We start from the raw sequence: 25,169 nt of genomic DNA on the forward strand, positions 1-25,169 counted from the left end.
TCCTGCCTCAGATTATGCGCAGCTAGCGCTACCAGGTAGTTTCGGAACGAGCATGAGCTTCTCCTTTCGGTCAACCGTCAAACCAAAAACTTCTGTCATATCAATATCCTCCTTGTCCATACCAGCCGGCAGCCCCCAATCAAAACAGTACATGAGGTTTGCCAGCATGATCTCAACAGTGGCCAACCCAAAGTTCATGCCAGGGCACATCCTTCGACCAGCTCCAAACGGTATGAACTGAAAATCATTCCCCTTCAAGTCAATGGTCGCGGCGCTACCGCCGTCCATGAACCTGTCTGGCATGAACTGATCCTCCGCTTTCTCCCATGACTCTGGATGTCTACAGACAGCCCAAGCGTTGATGATGATTCGAGTTCCCGAGGGGATTGTATACCCATCGATGTCACAGTCCACCATGGACTTGTGAGGCAGGAGCAATGGAGCAGGTGGGTGTAACCTTAGCGTCTCCTTCATCACGGCAGTCAGATAGGCCATGCATGCTAGGTCCTCTTCCTTGACCATCTCCTGTCCATTTGGTGTCGTGTTCCTGACCTCAGCTTGTAGCTTGGTCATGATATGAGGGTGGCGCATGAGCTCAGCCATGGCAAGTTCAAGCGTCAAGTATGATGTGCCCGTGCCCGCACCAAACAGTTCCTGGGTGTGGGTAATTTTGGATAAGTATGTCAATCGAAAATGACACAATCTAGGATAGATCTATTTTTGATCTCTAAAGAAAAAGTTGATATTGGTACCTAATAGTCACTCACCATCAAGATGGCCTTGATATGATTGTTGTAACACGGCCTCCGAGAGTGGCGGAGACCTACGCGGCCAGCAGTTCGCAAAGACGTCTCCGATCAACTACCTAAGCAAAGGCCCAGCTACCACGCCTCCAGACCCAGAAAGATGACGGTTTCTCAAACTGCTTGCAGGACGCTGCCGGTGACCCTGGCGCAGCCTCCGCCCGGTTAGCTTGTAGGCGTCTCCGGGCGGAGGGGGCGGAGGCCGCCCCGCTGCAAGGCTAATCAAGTGCCAATGTTACGTACGTGTGTGTGCAGGTAACCAGAGGAAGGCGCTCGTGGATGGCGCGGGCGCGCCGGTTCGGCCTCCGCTCGTAGGGGCAGAGACCCAAGCAGGAGGACGGCAATACTGGGCGTCGGGGGTCTGTGGCCTCGGCGTCCCAGGGGCGGAGACCGATTGCGGAGGCCTAAAGGCCCTTTGCCGAATCTTGAGGCCCGATGGGGCGGAGACCGACGGCGGAGGTCCAAAGGCCCGTCGCCGAATCCTGAGGCTTGATGGGGCGGAGAACGACGGCGGAGGTCCAAAGGCCCATCGCCGAATCCTGAGGCCTGATGGGCTGGCTGATCGCGCAGGCCCAGTACCTGAGGGCGGCATGACAAGATTGCCCCCGAGAGGAAAGACGAGTAGTGGAATATTCCGAGAATGTATTGTAGCAGTTGAAGGGTACTATTGTAAACTCTGTAAAAGTGGTAGTTGAGCCCTATAAATAGGGAACACTTGTAACAGTACGCCAGGTTGGAAAATGAATTAATGAAACCCTAGTTTTACGTGCCATTTCTCTACACGCCCACTTGTCGTGCCTGTTTCCCGAGCCTCCGCCTAAGGGCAGCGCTTGGCGGGCGGAGGCCTCTACCTCCTCCACACTGTCTGAGACCGCAAGTCTCAACATTGGCGCCCACCATGGTTTGGCCAAGGCAAACCAACGATGGCAGGGAAAAGAAAAACCACCACCAGAGCAGCAACGACCACGGGTCAGAGAGGAAGGCCTAGGCGCACCACTCGTAGCACCTACGCAACCTCGCCAGCGTAGGATGACACCAGAGCAGATGCCCAGGGTCAACCACCGGAACCCCAAGATCCAGAGATTCAAGATCCGGAGGCCCAACCAAACTCAGCCACAACACTCGAGCAAGAATTGCAACAGCTGCAAGTACAGTTGCAAAGAGCGCAACAAGAGAGGGACAAAATGGCAGCAGCATTCGCAGCTAATCAGCAAGCTATTCAAGCGCCAGCACAAGCAGCAGAAATAAGGCAGCAGTTGGCATTCCTACATGCTGAGATGCTAAGTATGCAGCATGCAGTACCAGTGTCAACCTCCACAATTCCAGCCTCCGCAGCAACACCAACTGCAACCATACCACAAGGGCCTCCGCCAGTGATCAGCCCATCCACGATGCCATCTCAGGTGATGCGGAGGCCTATCGATCTCAAGTCCCCACTCTCTGAAGGCATACAACAGTCGCCATGGCCAACGGCGTACAAGCCAATCACACTACCAAAGTTCAACGGAAAGACAGACCCCCATCAGTTTATTATGAGTTACGAGGCAGCAGTAGCCTCCGCCGGCGGAGACGACGCCATCTTGGCAAAGTCATTTGTCATTGCAGCCGAAGGCGACGCATTGGCTTGGTATTCTATGCTCAAACCAAGCATAGTCTATTCTGGGGAGAATCTCCGGGACAAGATATTGGCAAATTTCAAGGGGCTAACAGCACAGTCGCTGACTTCCATAGATCTATTCCAGTGCAAGCAAATGCAGGGAGAGACACTACATGACTACTTCCGGAAATTCGTGCAACTAAAGGCGAAGGCACCAGACGTCCCAGACGAGATCACCATTGAAGCAGCGATCAAAGGCCTCCGAATCGGGCCGTTCATAGCACACCTAGCAAGAAAGAAACCAACTTCCATACAACAGTTGTATGACGAGTTCGAGAAATACTGCAGATCAGACAATGACCTCCGGAAAAGGCTGGAGGAGCAGGGTCAAAACAGACAGCAAAACAGCAGCAAAAACTCCCAGAAAAGCTATACGAACCAGAATGCATCAAATCAGAAATCAGGCCAGGGGCAAGTGCTCAGCATCGGGGGTCAACCTTACCCCGAACAAGGGCAACTGGCAGCGCCAGCAGGGCCGGAGACCTAGACCAGGAACCAAGGTCGGCAAGGTTACCAAGGCAAAAACTGGAACAAAAACCACAACCAGAAACAACACAGGCCATATTGTGTTTTTCACGGCGAAAGCGCAGGGCACAGCACCAAAGATTGTCCGGAGACAAAAGAGACACAGGAAAGGATGAATAACAAACAGACTGCCCAACCTCCGACACAGCAGAGCGCAAGAGAGGTCAACACCACCTACATAAATGGCCAACAGCAGTACTGCCCAATGTACCCAGCGCTAAACGTAAACCAAATACATCCCTCCACACTGGCCTCTGCCTATTACCCAAACTTCCTACCAGCATGGCGGTCAGCGCCTTCACAGCAGCCTCTAGCGGGTAACTACAGGTCGGAGGCAAGCCTGACCTACATAAACCCAAAACCTCCCCACATAACCTACCTCGAAACAAACCCACCGCCACAAAACCAAAGCAGGTTCGAGCCTCTGCCGCAACAGCAGCACATGCAGCAACTGTCTCCGCCGCCACCCCACAACCAACCACCAACACCAAAAAATGAGCCAAACCCAGAAAACCAAGTCAACCCCCATGGACCGCTACCCACAATAGGCATGATACTACCAATCGCCGGAGGATTATCAATGGAGTTTCAAACGAAAAAGCAGAAAAAGGATCACCTCCGCCTGGTAAACAACGTAGCAGTCCAAGGCCTAGCAAAATACACAGACTGGTCCAGAGTCCCAATCACCTTCACAGAAGAAGATCTCCACCTAGAAAGCTACCCTCACACAGACGCAATGGTAATCAAGACCAACATAGCAGCATGGGAGATAAGTAGAGTACTGATTGACACTAGCAGTTCAGCAGATATCATCTTCGCAAATACCTTCGACCAAATGAAGCTCAACAGAAATCAACTAAAGCCCTCCGAATCCCTTTTGATAGGATTCGGAGGCAAGCAGATACAAGCATTAGGAAAAATCTCACTCCTAGTGTCGTTTGGAACCCAAGCAAGTGCTAGAACCGAGTACATAACCTTCGATGTCGTCAATTTGTATTACCCATACAATGCCATCTTGGGCAGAGGATTCACAACCAAATTCAATGCAGCCCTACATATGGCCTACCTGTGCATGAAAATACCAGCACTCCATGGTATTATCACAGTCCGAGGTAGCCAGAAAGAAGCAAAAAACATAGAAAAAGCAATCTACAGAGCCCAAAGAAACATCAATGCAGTCGAGTCGGCAGACATAGAACTAGAGCCTCCGGATATGCCCAGAGGAAAAACAGATATGGCAGGTCAAGAAGAGACAAAGGTGACCCCTATAGAAAAGGAGTTACCAGACAGAAAAGTAACAATCAGCTCAGAATTGAGCAAAGCAGAGGAGGAAGAGCTCATGGAAACTCTAGTAAAAAACAAAGACATCTTCGCCTGGTCAGCCTCCGACCTATAGGGAGTCAGCAGGGACATCATACAGCATGAACTAGACATCAATGAAAACATGAGGCCAAGAAAGCAGAAACAGAGAAAAATGTCGGAGGACAGAATCCTGGCAGCAAAGGCGGAGGTGCAAAGATTGCTAGATGCAAAAGTCATCAGGGAAGTCAAGTATTCAGAATGGCTTGCAAACGTAGTACTGGTACCAAAGAAGAATGGCAAAATGAGAATGTGCATAGATTTCACAGATCTGAACAAAGCTTGCAAAAAAGACCCTTTCCCATTGCCAAGAATAGATGCCTCCGTCGACAAGGAAGCCAGATGCCAGAGGCTTTCTCTCCTCGACTATTTCTCTGGGTATCACCAAATCTGGATGAAAAAAGAAGACGAAGACAAGACAAGTTTCACCAGTCCATTCGGGACATATTGCTACACCAGAATGTCAAAGGGCCTAAAAAATGCCCGAGCAACCTTTGCTAGAATGACAAAGGAAGTTTTGGGCTCACAACTAGATAGAAACATCATAGCCTACGTCGACGACATAGTGGTCATGAGCAAGAACAAGGATGATCATGTCTCCGACTTACAGGAGACCTTCGCCAACCTTAGGACAGCTAGCCTCCGCCTCAACCCAGAAAAATGTATATTTGGAGTTACAAAAGGGAAGATGCTCGGATACATCATAAGCAGCGAAGGCATCAAAGTGAACCCAGACAAAACTAGAGCAATAATGACAATGGCAGAACCCAAAAACAAGAAAGAAGTGCAAAAGCTGACGGGAAGAATAGCATCGCTCAACAGATTCATCTCAAAATTAGCAGAACACAGCCTCCCCTTCTTCCAAGCCCTGAGGGGCGGAGACAACTTTGAGTGGGGGTCCAAGCAGTCGGAGGCATTTCATAACTTGAAAGAGTATCTGGCAAACTCACTGGTGGTCTCCGTCCCAGAATCAAACAACCACCTATTGCTATATGTGGCGGCCTCCGACCATGCAGTCAGCGCAGTCTTAGTTCATGAGCTGGAAAAAGAATCAGGCAAAACTCAAAAGCCAGTTTATTTTATCTCAGAAGCACTGTCCAGAGCCAAGCTAAACTACACTGAGGTAGAAAAAGTTGCCTACGCAGTGCTGATGGCATCAAGAAAACTAAAGCATTATTTCCAAGCCCACGAAATCTTAGTTCCAACATCACTGCCACTGCAAGACTTGCTCAGAAACAAAGAAGCCTCCGACAGAATAGGCAAATGGGCTACAGAGCTATCACAGTTTGGTATCTCGTATGTCCCCAGAACAGCAATCAAATCACAAGCACTAGCCGATTTTGTAGCAGATTGGACACCTCCGATAGAGCCCAAGGTACAACCAACCACTCAAGGCTGGATAGCATTCACGGATGGAGCCTGGGGCCAAGCCGGAGCAGGAGCCTCCGCCGTCCTAACGGCACCCTCCGGCGTCAGACTGAAATACGTAGCAAGGCTAGAGTTCAAATCAACAAACAACACAGCAGAATATGAAGGCCTGATCCTAGCGCTCAGTAAAGCAAAGGCCCTAGGGGCAAAAACATTGACAGTCAAAACAGATTCTCAATGGCCAAGTAGAGAAAGAATACACAGCAAGAGAGCCAGAACTCATCCAATACCTATCCGTTGTCAGAAATTTGGAGCGGAGATTCGAGGGCTTCACCCTGAAGCACATCCCAAGATCAAAAAATACAGAGGCAGATGAACTAGCAAAAGCTACAGCAAACAACCTGCCACTGCCACCAAACACTTTTTACCAGATCCTGAAGTCTCCGGCAACTGCGGAGACATCTAAGGCACCTAAGCCCATACTACACCTGCAAAATGAAGATTGGAGAAAGGCGATAACAGAATTCTTAGAAGGCAAAACCACCAAAGAAGATGAAGCAAAAGCAGCAAGAATACAGGCCAGGGCAAGAAATTACACAATCATAGATGGTGTACTGTACAAGAAAGGAGTAGTCCAGCCTCTCCTCAAATGCATATCGCAGAGCGAAGGCATAGAGTTGCTTCAAGAAATACACTCAGGAATTTGCGGGTCGCACATTGGCTCTAGAGCATTATCAGCAAAGGCAATAAGGCAAGGCTTTTATTGGCCACCACACATACAAGACGCAGAGCAGATAGTTAGAACATGCAAAGCATGCCAAACATTCTCTCCCGGGCAGTCAAAATCATCGTCGGAGACCAAGCTTATACCCCCGACATGGCCGCTACAAAGATGGGGTATGGACCTAGTCGGCCCATTACCACCATCCCAAGGAGGAAATAGATTCACAGTAGTGGCAGTAGAATATTTTACAAGATGGATAGAAGCAAAGCCGCTGGCGAAGATAACCTCAGAAACTATTAGAAAATTCTTCTAGCAAAACATCATTTGCAGATTCGGTGTACCGAGGATTCTGACAGTAGACAATGGAAAACAATTCGATTCAGAGAACTTCAAAGAATTCTGCAAAAGCATTGGGACAAAACTTGCCTTCGCCTCAGTATACCACCCAGAGTCCAATGGTGCTGTGGAAAGAGCAAATAGAATAGTGTTTTTAGCAATATCAAAAACATTGCTGGGCCTACGCAAAGGAAAATGGGTAGATGAATTACCCAGAGTGATTTGGTCACACAATACATCTATCTCAAGAACAACAGGATTCACACCATTCAAACTACTTTATGGAGAAGAGGCCATGATGCCAGAAGAAGTCAAGCACGAAAGCCTCCGCACAACGAGACATCTAATGTTGCAAGATGAAGAATATGCAAAAGAAACAATAGAAGCCATAAGACTGGAAGCAGTCGAAAATATTGCAAAATATCAGTCCCAAACCAAGAAGTGGAGAGACTCTCAAGTGGTAAGGAAAGACATAAAACACGGAGACCTCGTACTCAGAAGAAAACCGAACACACAACTTGTTGCCAAACTACAACCGAAATGGGAAGGCCCATACACAGCAACGGCAGCAGGCCGCCCTGGCTCTTTCCACTTGACCAACAGCGAAGGTGTCACGACAACCCACACCTGGAATATTGACAGCCTTCGCAGATACTACATCTAGGCAATGTACCAAAGGGCAACCTCCGCAAATAATAAGCGGAGGCCCCTCCATTCATTTACCTTTCAGCTCTTTTTTCTTCAACCCAAAAAATGTAAAAGAGCCTGTACTCTTTTCCTCACAGGGGAACTCCAAGCGGAGGTGAGGTTTTTAATGAGGCAGGCTCAATGTAAAAATCCTCTAGAAGTATAAAGAGGTAATTCCCCAAAAGAATGCTTGAAAAGTGCAAAACCGAAAGCGATCAGCTCTGGCACCGCAATATTCGGTGAACAAAAATAAGCACAGGTCCTTTCAAAGCGCCGGCCACAGGCATTGGCAATTTGAAACAACCTCTATGGCCAAACAGGCCTTCGACCTTGACAAAGACCTGTCCAGAGTCAGGCATCAAGGCAGAAATCACCTTGGCCAAACAGGCCTCCGACCCTTGACGAAGACCTGACCAGATTCAGGCATCAAGGCAAAAACAACCTTGGCCAAACAGGCCTCCGACCGTTGACGAAGACCTGACTAGATTCAGGCATCAAGGCAAAAACAACCTTGGCCAAACAGGCCTCCGACCTTGACGAAGACCTGAACAAATTCAGGCATCAAGGCAAAAACAACCTCGGCCAAACAGGCCTCCGACCTTAACAAAAAACCACCCCAAGCATCAGGGGCAACACCATTATGGCGCTAGAACTAGGAAGAAGGTCTCCGCCATCGAAAACAGCAAAATGAGGAAAAGGTCTGACAAAACCCTGTCACTTAGGCACTAGGCCTATTTACTTCAAAAGATCTCAAAAGGCACGAATAATTCAAGCAAGATATAGGCCATTAAAGCCAAGATACGTTCCAACAAACAACGTACCAAAAATTTAACAACCAAAAGCCACCACCCCGCTATAAAACGGGTTCCACCCACGCCCTTAAAACCTCAGTCAGCATAAGGCTCAAGGGGGGAAGAAGGCAGAGCACAAGCACAAGCCACAGCAACAGCCATGGAGGCAGGGGTCTCCTTAGATATCTAAGTCAGCCATAGATATTGTACGAAAACTCATAAAATCGGAGGCACCAGTAGACGGTCGGAGACAGTGGGAAAAGAGATAGGAACTACGGCACGGTGATGAACAGCGCAGGCCTACGGAAGAAGAGGGATATCGCACGAAATCTTGTAACATCCCCCCGACGTCGGAAACCTAACCTGCCATCTCCACAAATGAAACATGTCCCACGGGTGTGCAGCGTTGGAGGCTCATACCACCAGACAGCTAAAACACCCAGCTAAAGAAATACCAAAAGTCTCCGCCGTTTGCACAAGCCGTGCCAAACCTCCTATCGGATCACACACCGATTCAGCAAGCCTCGCCAGGCGGACTTCAAGTACGCCTCCGCCGGCCAAAAAACTACCAACACTTCTACCCCGGCCATCAAGCAAGCACAGAGAAGGAGAGAACATGGGGCGGAGGTCCTGGCCACCACCTCTGTATCGTGCACATTCGTCCAAGCAAAGGCCCACGGTGTGCAAGCTCGGGACTAGACGAGATATGTAAACTAGCCCAACAGACATAAGCCCCCGCACAAACTATCAAGAAAGTGAACCTGTTTTGTATTCCATAAAACGTCAAGTAGCATTCTTACAGGACACAAACTTACAATAAAATCCAAACTATTGTGGCGGAGGTCCGCGCCAAGCAAGCACGCGAGTAAACCCAGCGCGCTCGTCGTCTATGTCAAACTTAACTGACTCAAACACGTCGTGCGCAACGCTGCGGGGAAAGGCCGAACGCCAATACTCCCAAAGCTCTCTGCTCACATAAATACCATCATTGTAGAGAGTCAAAGGCGTGACATCTTGCGCAGGCTCCCGATTCGGAACCTGCGCATGGTTAAAATTTTCCACAAAATCATTCAGAACAAAAGAAACTTTATTTACAAGAGCCCAACTAGACTACAATATACAAGTCAAAATAGCTAAGTCCTACAAAGAGCCTAGACCTTCGGCACCTCGGCTGCAGTAGAAGTCCCTGGAACGGAGCCCGCATCAACTGTGGGCAGGGACGGCGCCTGCGGCCTCCGACCATCACCACCGCTGATCGTAGCGCCCACCGGAGCACCATCGGTGGCGGAGGCACCGCCCACGGTCGCCGAGCGCGGAACTGGCAGAGGCCTGCCCGCAAGACTCTTCTATGCATCCTGTAGCACAGGCTAAAATATCAGTGGCACAGGCAGTGAAAGCCTTCGCAGCTTCGCAAAAAAGCAAGGAGAGAAAAATAGCGGCTACAAAGACTAGAAATACCTTCGCCCTCTTTTCCTCCGCCAGTTTCCGGGCAGCAGGTCTCCCAAATGGAGCCCAAAAGTACCCAATGAAATTTGTCAAGGTTTTTCGCAAACCAAGAGAAGTCTCACCAAAAGCTTGGCGTAATTCGCTACTCCCGCCAGCGCCCCATAGTCTGTGTAGCCATTGATCAGACCGGGGAGCTTCGCAAGGTGATGCTTTAGCCAGGAGGCAAGGGCGTAGACGCTGTCTTCCTCTGGAGGAGCGGAGGTTTCGCCTTCGAACTCGGCGACGATGGCCCGATAATGGCCAATGGTTGAAGCAAGGACCCCCTTGACCGAGTCCAAACGCCTCGTCGTCAAAGACAGCTGCTCCCCCACTGTAGCTGCGGATTCCTTCTCAGAGGCCAGCTCTCGCCGAAGACCCTCGGCCAACTCGTTCGCCCTGCGGGCCTGCTCGGTGGACAAAACTTCTGCATCCCGGGCCTTGGCGACATCGGCCCTCAAAGCCTCCTTTTCTTGTTCCTTCTCCGCCAGAGAAAGGCAGAGAGCTGCAAGGGAGTTGGCCAAACCCCCTTTTTCACCTTTCAGGCGCTCGTTCTCCGCCTTGAGCGCTTCAATCGCAGTATCTCGGTCGGAGACCTCGCGAGTGCAGCGCTCTTCCATAAGAACGGCCGTGTGATACCCCTGCGATCAGAAAGAAGAAGACCAAGGCGATCAGCAATAAAAACAAAAACAAGTCTAAAGGCGAACATACACCAAAAAAGGCAAACCGCCAAAGACGCACCAAGCTCTGGTGTTCTAGATGAACACGGAGAAGTTGGAAGAAATCCATGTCCTTAGACGCTGTTTGAAGCGATCTGTTCAAAGTAGAACAAACAAACACAAAACCATAAGGTGAGAAAAGCAAATCTCACAATAAATACACCAACTGCCAGAGACCACCTCCGACGTCTCCAAGAACCCCAAGATAGCACTCTTCCCAACCTGAGATAGAAGTGTCGGAGGAGCCTACGTAGCAAAAAAAACAACAACAATAACAACTCAGGTCAGAAGGCTGATCAGAAATAGGCAATAACAACAGGCCAAAAGACGAGTAAGATAAAAACACTCTATACTCACTCGGACCCGGCTGCCCCAGACCAAACCCGACGCTGGCAGCGGTCGCTCGCTCCTCCGAGGTGAGGAGTCCAGCCATGACATCACCTACAAAGCAACAAGTACACAGTATTAGCACTTGATAGAATACATAAACAAATAAACCGGGCGAAGTCAGTAAACACAAAAATATGCGCCAAACAAACTCACTCATAAAAAGCCAAGGCTGGGCCGCCTGCCGAGCCCCCTAGGCAGAAGTCGCCGCCCCATCATGCGGCGAAGGCCCAAAGGGCCGGCTCTCCTCAGCCAGCGGCCTGGCGAGCGGAGGGCTCGAAGAAGACTGAGCCGCCGGGGCCTGCTCAGCTTGCACGACCTCCGGCGCGAGGGAAGGCGCAACAACGGCGGGAGACGGCGCAACAACGGTGGGAGACAAAGGAGCGTGCTCCAAGATGACCTCCGCGCCGTCTTCAGAACTTGAATACAGCCCATCAAAAATGTCGGGCATAGGATCAGCGGCGCTAGCCTCCGGCTGTTCGGCGACACTCGCAGCACCGTGCAAGGAGTGCGCCGGAGCAGCGCTGGCCTCCGAAAGCTCCGCACCGCTCAAAGCGCCGCGCACAGGGCGCAACAGAGCTACAGGAGAGCCGCGAACCCCGCCGCTCGCGACCTGCACGTCCACTGACGGGACGGAGGAGCTCTGAACGTCTTCACTGCCGGCGGAGGCAACGCCCGCACTACCGGCCGAGGACGCGGCCGGCGCGATCACCAGAGCACCGGTCTTCTTCTTCTTTTTCGCAGGCGCCTGAGCAACAGCGGCGCCCTTCCTCTTCTTGGACTCGGCCTCCGCCGTAACATTCTTCGCGAACGCATTCTTCTTCTTCTTGTCAATCGAAGCCAGGACCTCGGCGGGAACCTCGCGCTCCCGGTAGACGATCCCGACCTCCTCAAAAACTCAATTGAGCCGCGGCATGGTGCCTGCCACGGCTCTCCAAGACGTGTACTCATGCTCGGAAATTTTGCCAACCAACCCGATGGTGGCCTCCTCAATGTCGGCAACGAAGCTGTCCTCCGTCACCCCCTCCCCCAAAGACCGGCCAAAGCGGGGGAAAGGAATCCCGGCCTCCGGCCCAAAAATGGGAACCTTCACCTTTTCTAGCCGAAAGGCTGGGTTGTCTCTGCCTAGGGGCCAGTAGTTGGAGGCCATAATCTCCTCCACCAGGTCGCGGCCCCCCGGAGTAGCGGCACGCTGCCGCAAAAGCCCGGTCGCAAGCCTTCCTCGTCGAAGACATCTCCTCCGGCGGATCCACGCGCGTATGCGGCGCCATCACCTCCATTCTTGAAGTCAATGGATACTCCACGACCTCCGCACCATCCTCGGTAGTGCCGCGGACCCCGTAGGTCTTCACGTAGAACCACTGCTCAAGCCAGCCGCGGTCCCATTTGCCTTTCTGGCAAAAAGAAATCTCCAGGCGGTCTATGCCTTGGGTCCTCTTTGACATGAAGGTGCAACTACCATACTGGTAGATCACCTCCACCTCCTTGCCCTCCTGCATCTCCTTCTTCTTCTTCGACTGCTTCTGCAGCTCGTAGTAAGCGCAGAAGGTGTCCACATCTGGCTCGGTGCCATAAGAAACACACGCCCAGCAGAATTTGCTGAGCGTGAGGAAGGCAGTAGGAGTCAGATGATGGAGCTGGACATTGAAGGTCTCCAACACCCGGCGGAGGAAGGGGATGTTAGGAAGTCGGAGGCCGTAGGTGAAGAAGTCCCGAAACACCACCGCATATCCCTCCTCCGGCTCCGGAACGGTCTGGCCAGGCGGAGGGATTTTTACCCTCGAAGAAGGAAAATATGATTCCTTCAACATCTCCACGACCGCCTCTTTAGTAATGGAGGAGGGGCCGAAATCCCATGACTTTATCGCCATGTCTCTGGAATCCATAGCGATCAGGTCTCCGACGAACACGGAGACACTCCCCAAATCCTCCTCCACTAGCTTTTCAAATTCCAACGCGGAGGCGGAGGCAAGCATGCACTCCTCAAAGCGTGCACTCCAGCCGGCGGCCCTAACACCGAGAAGGTGGCGATAGGGTCCGAAGAAGGCGGGCCGGCGAGTATGGGCGGAGGCAGAAAAGAAAGCCACCGCGGTGGCAGCCTAGGCGGAAGACGCAAGCGGAAAGACGGAACGCGCGAAGGCAGCTTAGGCGAAAGCGAAGAGAGCAGAGAGTGATTTCTCAGAGGCAAGGAAAGCGAATGAGCAGTGCGGGAGGGGGGGGCCCCGCCACCAACCCCACCCTTATATAGGCCGCGGGCGGGCAGTTCGTCTCCCGCCGTACAACGGTCATCTCCGGAGAATTCGCCTGCCGCCCAACGGTCATCTCCGGAGAAGTTGCAAGGTATACAACGGAAAGCAATACGGCGTAAACGGCCACAGCGTAGGACAACGGCTAGTTTTGCAACCTAACGGCTACTATGACAAGACCAGCGGCCACGCCAGAGCAGGCCAGGGGGAACCTGCGGGGATCGGTCGGAGACGTGACTATGCGCAGTCTCCGCCCCCGCGGACGTCCTTGCTTAGGGCGTTTTGAGCTCACGACACGCTCGGGCGGACCGTGGTCTCAAAAGGGGGGAACTGTTGTAACACGGCCTCTGAGAGTGGCGGAGACCTACGCGGCCAGCAGTTCGCAAAGACGTCTCCGACCAACTACCTAAGCAAAGGCCCAGCTACCACGCCTCCAGACCCAGAAAGATGACGGTTTCTTAGACTGCTTGCAGGACGCTGCCGGTGACCCTGGCGTAGCCTCCGCCCGGTTAGCTCGTAGGCGTCTCCAGGCGGAGGGGGCGGAGGCCGCCCCGCTGCAAGGCTAATCAAGTGCCAACGTTACCTACGTGTGTGTGCAGGTAACTAGAGGAAGGCGCTCGTGGACGGCGCGGGCGTGCCGGTTTGGCCTCCGCTCGTAGGGGCAGAGACCCAAGCAGGAGGACGACAATACTGGGCATCGGGGGTCTGCGGCCTCGGCGTCCCAGGGGCGGAGACCGATGGCGGAGGCCTAAAGGCCCTTCGCCGAATCCTGAGGCCCGATGGGGCGGAGACCGACGGCGGAGGTCCAAAGGCCCGTCGCTGAATCCTAAGGCCTGATGGGGCGGAGACCGACGGCGGAGGTCCAAAGGCCCATCGCCGAATCCTGAGGCCTGATGGGCCGGCTGATCGCGTAGGCCCAGTACCTGAGGGTGGCATGACAAGATTACCCCTGAGAGGAAAGGCGAGTAGTGGAATATTCCGAGAATGTACTGTAGCAGTTGAAGGGTACTATTGTAAACTCTGTAAAAGTGTTAGTTGAGCCCTATAAATAGGGAACACTTGTAACAGTACGCTAGGTTGGAAAATGAATTAATAAAACCCTAGTTTTACGTGCCATTTCCCTACACGCCCACTTGTCGTGCCTGTTTCCCGAGCCTCCGTCTGAGGGCAGCGCTTGGCGGGCGGAGGCCTCTACCTCCTCCACACTGTCTGAGACCGCAAGTCTCAACAATGATCTCTGGTGATACCGTACTCTTGTTGAACAGAGAGCATCGGGTCAACGAAGTCTGCACTCTCTTCTTGCTCAGCTCGCCTCTCATGGTCGCTTATGATATTTTCAAGCACGTCGTCCCATCTTTCATGCGTCTCGTCCGCCTTTCTGCTCACCAACCTGGTGAAGATACCTAGCGAATTCACAAGCCCTGGGAAATAGTTTTCTAGGCTAAACCCAGCATACAGGGAACATTCATCTCAATCAGCTCCCGGAAGGTATTGTTCCGGCCGTCTTCCCTGAAGAACTTGCCCGACAGCACGCAGCACATGATGTCGTTGGCGAACGTGTTCATCGTCTCGCTCATGTCCACTGCCATGCCTGTAGCCATGGCCTTCTTTAGCTTGGCAATCACCAGGCGCACCTAGTATATACATATTAGTATATGTAACAATATGAGTGAAACATTAATTTCATAGCAATTCATGCATTCTCATTCATACCCTACTACACACATATAATAATGATAATAAGCTACCTCCTCTTGGCGGGCATGGTGAAACGAGTTCACCTTCTTGACGGTGAAGAGGCGCGTGGTGACAAGCTTCCTAACCTTACGCCAGTGCTCACCGTAGGGTCCAAAGGCGATTGTCGACGACCCGTACACAGTGGCGGAGCCAAGGGGGGCTGGCAGGGGCCATGGCCCCCCTCTAATATTTCAGAACAAAAAAAATTAGTAGTATGACTTAATATTTTTATTTATATTAAGAGGGAGATTATATAAAATTCTTGTCATATATACCTATTAATATCTTCTAGATAATATAATCATACAAAACACAACTAGATAATAAAATTATCGCAATGAAAAAGACTGAGTCAGTACTCAAGATTTACAAAGTCACCCTAGACGTCTTGCTGTTAACGGGCATGTCACTTGCCACTGAAAAAATAGTGCCTTAGATCCTAGGATACATATAAGAAATTGCAAGCACCCGTTCAAGTCAATGAATTAATTCTGACAGTCATCACAAGGAACCTAACGAGTTGAGTTGCACTTAGTTTTTACATGTTGGCTCTTATGGCCGCCCCCCTAAGTATAATTCCTGGCTCCGCCACTGCCCGTACAGGAAGTTGTGCAAGACCTTGGGCGTCGGCCGCGAGGCGAAGACGTGGTCGTGCGTCCGGAGGACCGCCTGCGCCGCGTGCGGGGAGGAGACGACGAGGTTGGGGACGGTGCCGAGTTGGAGGAGCATGAGGCCGCCACCACGGTCACACTACTAGAAACCGGCACTTTGCCGAGTGCCGGAAGCTTTGCCGAGTGTATTTTATCGGGCACTCGGCAAAGACGGCTTTGCCGAGTGTTTTTTTCTGCACTCGGCAAAGATGACTTTGCCGAGTGTTTTTTTTTCGGCACTCGGCAAAGATGTATTTTGCCGAGTGCCATTTTTTGGCACTCGGCAAAATGCGTCTTTGCCGAGTGCCTTTTTTTGGCACTCGGCAAAGAGGCATTTTGCCGAGTTCCATTTTTTGCCACTCTCGGCAAATCATTTTTTCAAAGCAATTTTTGAGGCCCTAAATGAATTCAAATGAAAAACTTTTCAACTACAAAGTTGTATAACTTCTTAAGATCTACAAAGTTTATTTTGATCATTTCTTCATTTGACAAAGCGACAATAACGTTGTTCATAAAATCTACATCTCTCTCATATCTCTCGTATTAGTTTCATGAAAGTAGAAGAGATATATATAAGATTTGTGAATAATGTTACTAACACTATATCGGATGAACAAATGACCAAAATAAACTTTGTAGATCTTGAGAAGTTATGAAATTTTGTAGTTGGCAACATTTTGATTTGAAATCATCTTGTCATGCAAAAACGACGTTTGAATTTGAAAATTTGAAAATTTGAATTTTTCAAAAGACCTTGGATGGAAAAACTTCCTTAATGAAAATTGTAGATCTCCAAAAGTTATGAAACTATGTAGTTGACAACCTTTTGATTTGAAATTATCTTATCATGCAAAACTACGTTTGAATCTCTCAAATTTGAAATTCGAATTTTTCAAACGACCACGGATGGAAAAACTTCCTAAATGAAAATTGTAGATCTCAAAAAGTTATGAAACTTTGTAGTTGACCACTTTTTTATTTGAACTCGTTTAGGGCCTCCAACAAGCAATTTACTCTCGGTTTAGTATAATATATGAGGATAGATAACGAAATCTAGACACAAGTGATAGTGTAGTGCAGTGGTAGAGCAGCAGACACACGAGGGAGAGGTCGTGAGTTCGAATCCCGCCGGCCGCGTTAGCTTCGAATTTTGCGCAAAAAATTCAGCGACTTCGATGGCCGGTGGCGCTGGACGGACGAATGCTGGCCGGTGGCGGCCTCCCCCGAAAAAAAAATTTTGCTATTATTTTTGAGTTTTTTTTTGTTGCATTTTCATTTTGCTGAGTGTAAATCCGGAGTGCTTTTCCGGCATTCGGTAAAGACTTTGCCGAGTGTCCGACAAAAAGCACTCGGCAAAGGCTTCTTTGCCGATTAATTCTTTGCTGAGTGCGGCACTCAGCAAAGCGCCGGTTTCCAGTAGTGTCATGTTTGGTGGTGAGGTCACGGAGGGAGACGTGTGGGAGGTCGCTGATGAGGTGCAGGTGGGCGATGACCGGCAGCCTCCCCGGAGGCGACGGCAGGAGAGGCTTCGACTGCTTCCTCTCGTCGTCACCGGCGTTGGGGCGGTGGTGGAGGCGTCGGCAGATGACAGGCAATAGCACTAGCATTAGAGGCACGACGACGAACCAAAGTGGCCGTTGTGCTAGAGGCGTAGCGGCCGCCAGCATGAACTGGTACACTCTACGTGCACCAAGTGAAGAGCCACCATGGATAGATGGGTAGTTCTCCCTGCTTCCTGGTCGATTGACGAGTGTTGTGTGCAGTGCAGCAAATGCTTGTTCTTAAAATACCCAGCACTCATGCACGTACGACAATATGAAATATGGATAGCTACTACAAAAATATCTAGGTTGTCAAGTTCTGCATGAGTTTTTTTTGTCTACTTGTTTGGTCCTATCTGGATGAATTAGGACTAATCATTAGTTAGAACTAGTGATTATTAACCTAGGGATCCAAACAGAAAACTAATCACTAGTCAGCTAACTTCTAGTTAGCTAATTACTAGTCCTAACTAATTACTAGTTCTAGACTCCTAGCCGTAGATGGCCATGCAGCCCGCAGCCCACTAGCCTGGCACGAAGCCCGCTTTTTTTGCCCGCCCCAAGCACGGCACGGTCCGGTGGCGGCTGGGCCCAGGCCAGCCTGGCCCGATGCGTAGGGCCGTGCTTGGGCCGCTGTCTAGGCACGCCGGGTGGCACGGCACGGCCTGATTTTTCCAGCCGGCCCGACAAAGGCCTGCTAACCCTAATCCCAAATTTCCCAATCCCGCAACTGCCACCTGCTTGCCTCACGGCCTCGGGTAGGCGCGCGACTCCTAGCAAGTCGCGACTCACGACCCCTCCGCTACTTCACCCGCCCGAGTCCTGACCCCCGAGATCCCATTCCCAACTCTCGAGATCCCGGCAACGAGATAGGAGCGCTCCAGCCCCCGAGATCCGGAGCGCCGCCGGTGGCCGCCGCTCCTAGACCCGAGCGCCGCCGCCTGATGCCCGTTCGTGCCCCTACAGGCGGGCGGCATCGCCTCCTCGGCCTCATGCCAGCGACCTCGCCCGAGGCATCGCTTCCTCAGCCCCCGCCGTCTCACCGTCGCCCACATCCTCACCTCGCCAGATGCCGCATCAACTCCTCTCTGCCCCCGTCGGTCACTTGCTCGAGCTATGGGCTGGCCCGGCCTGCTGGGAGTGCCGTACTTCTCGGGCTGGCCCGGCCCGAAAAACGACCTATAGGGCTGTGCCTGGGCTGAAGGCCAGGCTCATGACCCAGAGAGGCACGGCCCGGGAGGCACAACGTGCCGTGCCAGCCCGACCTCCTTCGGGCAGTGCCTGGTACACGGGCCCATGCCGGCCAGGCCGGGCTGGCCCATTGGCCATCTATACTGCTAGTTCATCCAAACAGGGTCCTAGTTTGTTGGATATTTATTTCTCCCCTTTCAGTGTCATGATTTGATTGCGAAATAACATTGCATGCAGTCAAAATGGTGATCATTGGTGAAAATTTTGGTATGGATAGAGTTAGAAACAATGGTCTTGGACACGAAAGCTCGACACCTACACCTCGATGATCCATGATTGGTGATTTTGTGCGTCTTCGCCACGAAAGCTGGACACCTACACGGCTACACCTCGGTGATTCATGGTTGGTGATTTTGTGCATAGGAATTCATTTGAAAGGGTTAAAAAATTATTTACTCGACAACTATTTCTAGGTATAGTTGATTTAGTCAACAACACTTAATAAATTGAGTTTTAGGGATGATTTTATTCAGTCAACCACTCCTGGAAATCAATTTCTAGAGATGGTTAAAAAAATACAGTTCAACAAAACATTTCTAAAGAAAGTTTACTATTATTTGTCGACACAAAATTTTCGTCTCTGTGCCAAGGACACATGCAGCAAGCCGAAAGGGTCCGCTCGATGGAGCAGATCCGCCTAGCTTCAGCGCAAGGGTGGTTGATCCTGCGCAATCCTCCCGAGACGTGCCAGTTAATTTGACCCTGCAATTTACAAGGAGAGAAAGCTCATCAGTAATTAAGGGCGGAACGTGCCGATGTTACCAGACAATTCCGAATGTGCGGCTCTGAGAGCCGATATGAGAGGAGATCGACTAAATAGTCGATCCCAGCATATTCGCAAGAATAAATCGGTTAAAGCTCATGGGGTTGTATAAGAAGAATCGGTTATCATTCAGGATAAATGTTATTAAAGCAAATATTAATCAATGGCAATAAGATATTAACGGTGATCGGTTTGTACTGAGCCAATGATTATAAGTAACCGAACTTCTTTTTATAAAGAGACAATTCAACATCACTTAACCATTTAATAAAGATAAATCTAATGAAAATGTTAGATCTCATCTATCGCCATGACCAGTGGGGCATAAGGCCGAATCATGCAAGCCGTAGAAACAACAATAGAGTCGACGACCCTAACTCATTACTAATATCAGTGGGGCATGAGGCAGAATCATGCAGGCCATAATACAATACCAAGATCATGGGGCTAACATATCTTTCAACACATCTCTACTTCAACGATCTCGTAATGTGAACTATTCATGAAAGCACTCGATATCGGCTAAACAGCCGATTCAGGCATAGCGCCCAGTTAAGGTCATGCCTTCTTAGGAACAGGTCTACCAACTAACGATCCCCACTCCACGGTGCCAACAGTGGGGTGAGAGGCAGAATCCTATAGGCCGTGATGATGGGCCATGGAACGGTTCTCATTAACTAATAGATCTACTCAAGATCGGACATGCCTTAACCACACGCTATGCACGATCAAGATTGATGCAAAAGAGCCGATAAAAACATAACTCGTCGCTTAAGATGTAGATTAGATCAGTTTTAGATTAGCAAACGATGAGTTAAACAAGATGTAAGACCGATCCAGATCAATCTCAATCGGGCAGAGTGATATTGCTGTAATTAGATAAACAATGAAAGCAATAAGCAATATCGGTAACTTAATGAATCTACCAGAGACTGCCATGCTAAGGTAGAGTCGATAACTTGACCTTGATCTAATTCAAGCAGTGGGGTGTGAGGCAGAATCACACATGCCATAATTGAATTAGACAAGAGTCGATAACTAGCCTATACCAGAGTCGCAGTGGGGGTCGACCGGATCGATGCAACCATACGAACAAAGGTATAAACCATGACGGTACTTACAGACAAGCAGTGGAGGTCGACCGGATCGATGCAGCCGTACTCGCTGAAGAACTCGCCGAGATCTACTCTACTCCTACTCCTAAGGGTTGGCCGGAGCCGAAAAAAATAATTGATTTTGTATTTGATTAGTTCATGATTTACAATAGCCAGGGTTTGGTATTTATACCTGGAGTCTAAAAACGAACCCTACTCGAGTACGACTCAATACAATCTTTGGCATAATAAAAACATTCCTAATTTAAGATAACTTGGAACCAGCATGTCTCGTCCCAGCGCCGATCATAGCCTCTGTCATTATCTGCTGGCGCTATCTGAAGAAAGCCGATTCTAGCGTTGCATCCGAATCAGCTGGTTTCGATCTGCACGCAACTGATCCCTTGCTGTCGTGATCCTTTGAGTTCCCGAGCTTCTGAGATCCTTCTTCTAAATTCCGGTGTAAACATTATTTAAGAGCACAGTTTATGCTATTTTAATCACAAAAGGCTTAGCTGCAGCATCGCAATGTTAAATTTTAGATTTTTGGCGCATGCGTCTCATACCACCACACCGCATAATAACTTGTGAGCAAATACTATCCTTTTGTATTAATATATATGGTTATTGTATTGAATATTATGTCACATAAACGATCTCAAATGAAAATATTTTCAACTACAAAGTTTTTTAAATCTTCTCAAGCAATACAGCTTTGGTATAGAGGATATTTTGCATCGGAGGTCATTTGAAAATTTTGAAAAAATAAATTTGAAATCTGAGAACTTAAAATATATATTTAGACTCTAAATAGTCTCAAATTAAAAAAAATTGCCAACTACATAAAGGTTTTTTTATCTCATCAGGCTCTATAATTTTGATATAAAGTTTTTCTTCTGTCGAAGATCATTCAAGAAGTTATGAATTTTTATTTGTTCGACAACTATTTGTAAGGGTCTCTGGCTATAGTTGCTATGGGTAGCTAGCTGTTGGGACAAAGCTAAGGCACGTACAATGACTTGGTTGTCACGTGGCGGACCCAGTTTTTTTCCTTTTTTCCTAAGTGAAAAAAATGCGTTCCATGATAGCAAAGTAAATCTGCCCACTCCCATTCCCATGCCGCTGCATGCCGTAGTCACTATACCACAGCCCGCGTCCTACGATAGGTCGCTATAAGTCAGTACAGCGACCTACGGTAGGTCGCTATATACATATAGCGTTCGACTTGACGCGTGGGTATAAGTGGCGTCGCTATAAGTTATAGCGTCCGACCTTAATTATAGCGACCGACCGTTCGATGGTACGTTAAAGATATACCGACCGACTGTTCAACGCCAAGTACATACTTATAGCGACTATTGGTCAGACGCTATATATTATATAGCGTCCAACTATCTGACACTATCAATACAAAAAATTAACAGCATAATTATTCATTAACCTCAAATTATTCATTAACCTTAGTATCAGTACTAATCATACAATCAATGAACCATATATAAAATCATCAATTCCATTTTGGACAATATACACAATTATGACAATGAAGCCCATCATAGCTCACAATTATATCATTATATCATATCCATAAGCTCAACTTGGAGAAACAAGTTACATAAGGCAGTTTGGCCATCAAGATAGAATAATGCATAGCTCATATATAGATGTTTGCACTAGTTGCACAATTTACATCTCATGGTTTGCTCGCACTCATTACAATTCTTCACTTAAACAAAAGCATTCATCTCTAGTTAGAATGTCCAAAAGCATTCATATCTAGTTAGAATGTCCAAAATAATGCATTGGCCATGTGAAATTCCATCCAATTGCTTTCTGCATGCATCAGGCCCCCTAGCCATTACCTCCCACCTGCAAATAAAAGATATAATAAACTGATAGTTCCAATCAAATAGCAGCTGAGATGTAATTCGGCTAAGTAACATGCTTTTGATTTGGCTACCTAAATAGTGTGTAGATTTCAGTACTAGTACTACAAATATTCTAAAACTGACCACAATTTTTTCTTGACCATACCAAGCTGGTGCTACTTGCATTCATAGCCCTTCTCTGGGCACACAAATACAGAGGTAAAAGTGACAAAAGCCCTGTTCTCTCCAACATGCTACATTGTGCTTAAGTGTTGATAACACGAACCCTTTGATTTTTCTACTAGCAGGCAAACGACAAAAGAAGGAACCTCAGAAGAGAATACATGGCAAGAGTTCTAAAATTTTTTTACTTCTTCCATAAAACTTACATTTATTAATACAGTATTAATGCCCTTGATGCTTTACATGCCATCAGGTGTCTACTGAACTCACGTTATGCTATTATAGTAAATATTAACCATAACTCCACGACAACTTGTATTTTCCCTTCTAATAATGAACTTGATGTTTCAGTACTGGCACCACTCAATAACCAAGTAGTTAACAATCTTGTATTTTCCCTTCTAATAATGAACTTGATGTTTCAGTACTATTAATTTTATATTTGAATTATGTAGGAATTGACTGTTTCACTGTAAAATCCAGTTCTCTAAATTTGGTTCAGAGAGATGAAGCTTAGCCTATAAAAGGCATGCATCTAACACTTGAAATCAATGTGGGGTAAAAAAAATTAGACAAGAATAAGATGGCCACAAACTTACTGCGTGGCTCACTTATGAAGAGATGGTTCTCCAGGCTGCCCTTGGCCATGTACTCCACCAGTAGGACCTCCTTGTCCTCCCTGCAATACCCCAGCAACCTCACAAGACTGGGATGATTTTGATGACTTGCAAAGCTTCAGCTGTTAGAGACATCACTAATTAATTCATCACATATGAAAATAAGAAACAAGAACAGGAGTTGCTTATTACCCAATTGTATGGCCATGCAATTCCTAGGTCCTTTGCATCGGCCATATTTTCAACACCAACATAAGGGCGAGGCAACACAGCATCTCTCTTTTCATCACAACCGTAACCATAACTTGACAAAATTGCCTTCCAAGAGCCTGTCCTGCTAGCACACAGCTAGGATCAGTTGCAATAACTTTTCCCTTGGCCACAGGTTGAACAGACTTCATGTTTGGGTAAAGTATAACTTCTCTGCCAATCTGAAGCAAATGATGGATGTATGAGAACTGTATCAACTAATAAAAACACCACTAACCTAGAAGCGAAAAAATGGAGGATGAATGAGAACTTACATATTCGTCATGTGAGAAACGATTAGTATCACCATTCCTTGTATCGATGCCAAGACGAGGTTGCGGCTGCTGGGCATGAACATGGCTGGACTGACAATGAGAAGGTGGCTGGGATGGGGCTGCTCTCCTGGTTGATTGAGTGGGCTGCTGGGATGGGGCTGCTCTCATGGTGGATTGATGGGGCTGCTGGGATGGGGCTGCTCTCATGGTGGATTGAGGGGGCTGCTGGGATGGGGCTGCTCTGATGGTGGATTGAGGGGGCTGCTGGGATGGGGCTGCTGCTATCCTTCGCATAGTCGTGTATTCACACTCATTAGATTGTTCTGCATATGCATTATCATCTTCATGAAATTCAGCATCAAAATCTATCCCAACACCATCACTTTCAGACCTTGGGCTCTACAAACATGCAAGATGGATTATAGATCAGATTTCTATGCAATAAAGATTAGATTTATGTAGCACGTGGTGGCCGTGAATTAGAGAAGGTGTAAGTGATTTACCACGAGATGTCCATCAGTCGTTACGAGGGGGAGAACAAGCTGTCCAAATTATATAATCCATCTATAAAACTTGGGGCACAACAAATTAATGGTTCCTAAAATAAACACACATGCAGATCAGAGGGGAAGAGAGCATCACCTAGTCCTCTTGCTTTAGATCCACAAACACGATGACTTCTTCTAGCTCCTGTCCACCACACAACAATGACTCCCACAACTTCTTGTTCGCAGGACACCGGATCGTGACTCCTGGTTCCAGGAAGACGACACCTCCCAGATCTTGACTCTTGGCGTCAACACACAATGACACACTGCAGCTCCTACTCCCTCCTGTAATGTGATGACATTTTAGATTTTATCGAGAAATCCCAATCCCAACAGTTATAAAAAGGGACTCCAAAGCATCAGACAATCCATCAGCACAACAACAAAAAATTCTCAGCACAGAGCAGTGGCGGAGCGTGGAGCTAACGAAAGCAGGGGCCACGCTTCAACAAACAACACTTCAACTATGCTGAAGGACTAATTCTATACATCAAGCACGACAGCTAACGAACACAGATGGAGGTCTGCAGGGGCCAGTCCCCTCCGCCAGTGCCACAGAGTAATTCTCTGATTCTTGAACTGCAGAGAAAAAAAAAGAAATGAGAGAGAAAGGTCATCGACTTACTGGATGTGAGCTTGGGGAAGAGAATCGGGCAGGGGTGAGGGCGACAGGGGTTGGGGGGGCATTGGCAGGGGGCCACGGGGTAGCTGGCGGCGGCGATGGGAGTCGTCGCAGGGCGTCCGAGGCGGGCGGCCAGACGGGGGCGACGGCTGGACGGCCGTCGCGGGGACTGGCAGGGCGCGCCGGTGGGTGCTGGGCGGGCGGCCGGCTGGGGGCGCCGGGTGGGCGTCGGCAGGTGGCCAGCAGGGGGCGCCGGCGAAGCCGCCGGGGAGCCGCGCCGGGGACGTCGGGGGAGATGGATGCCGGGGGACGCCAGGGAGCCACGCTGAGCAGCGCGGTGTGGTGCCTTGCGTCGGAGCTGGGCGGCGCGGAGGGAGCGGGGCGGCGCGGAGGGAGCGCGTGGTGCCTTGCGTGCGGCGGATGTTGGGCGGCGCGGATGCAGTGTTGTGAGTGGCGGCGGGGTGGGAGAAGTGGGTAGGGTTTTTTCCAAATCTACTAAACACACTGCACGTGGGCTACAGGCTGACAGGCGGGCTCCACTAAAATTTTAGCGCCAACTATGTGGGCTCCACTAATATTTAGGCGCCAATCGGGCTGAATGTTGCCCAAATCAATATACCGACCGACCGGCGGACCAAAAAAAACGAGATTCAGCGACCGACCGTCTAACGGTAAACCCAAATAAAA

At 49.2% G+C, this 25,169-nt stretch overlaps 1 pseudogene; it reads right to left on the reverse strand.

Moving 5' to 3' along the window:
• On the reverse strand, positions 1–23,711 carry LOC136532518 (indole-2-monooxygenase-like; annotated as a pseudogene).
• Between the last annotated feature and the right edge of the window lie 1,458 nt (positions 23,712–25,169).

The sequence above is a fragment of the Miscanthus floridulus genome, unplaced genomic scaffold (genome assembly GCF_019320115.1).
Source record: "Miscanthus floridulus cultivar M001 unplaced genomic scaffold, ASM1932011v1 fs_647_2, whole genome shotgun sequence".
Classification (NCBI taxonomy): Eukaryota; Viridiplantae; Streptophyta; class Magnoliopsida; order Poales; family Poaceae; genus Miscanthus; species Miscanthus floridulus.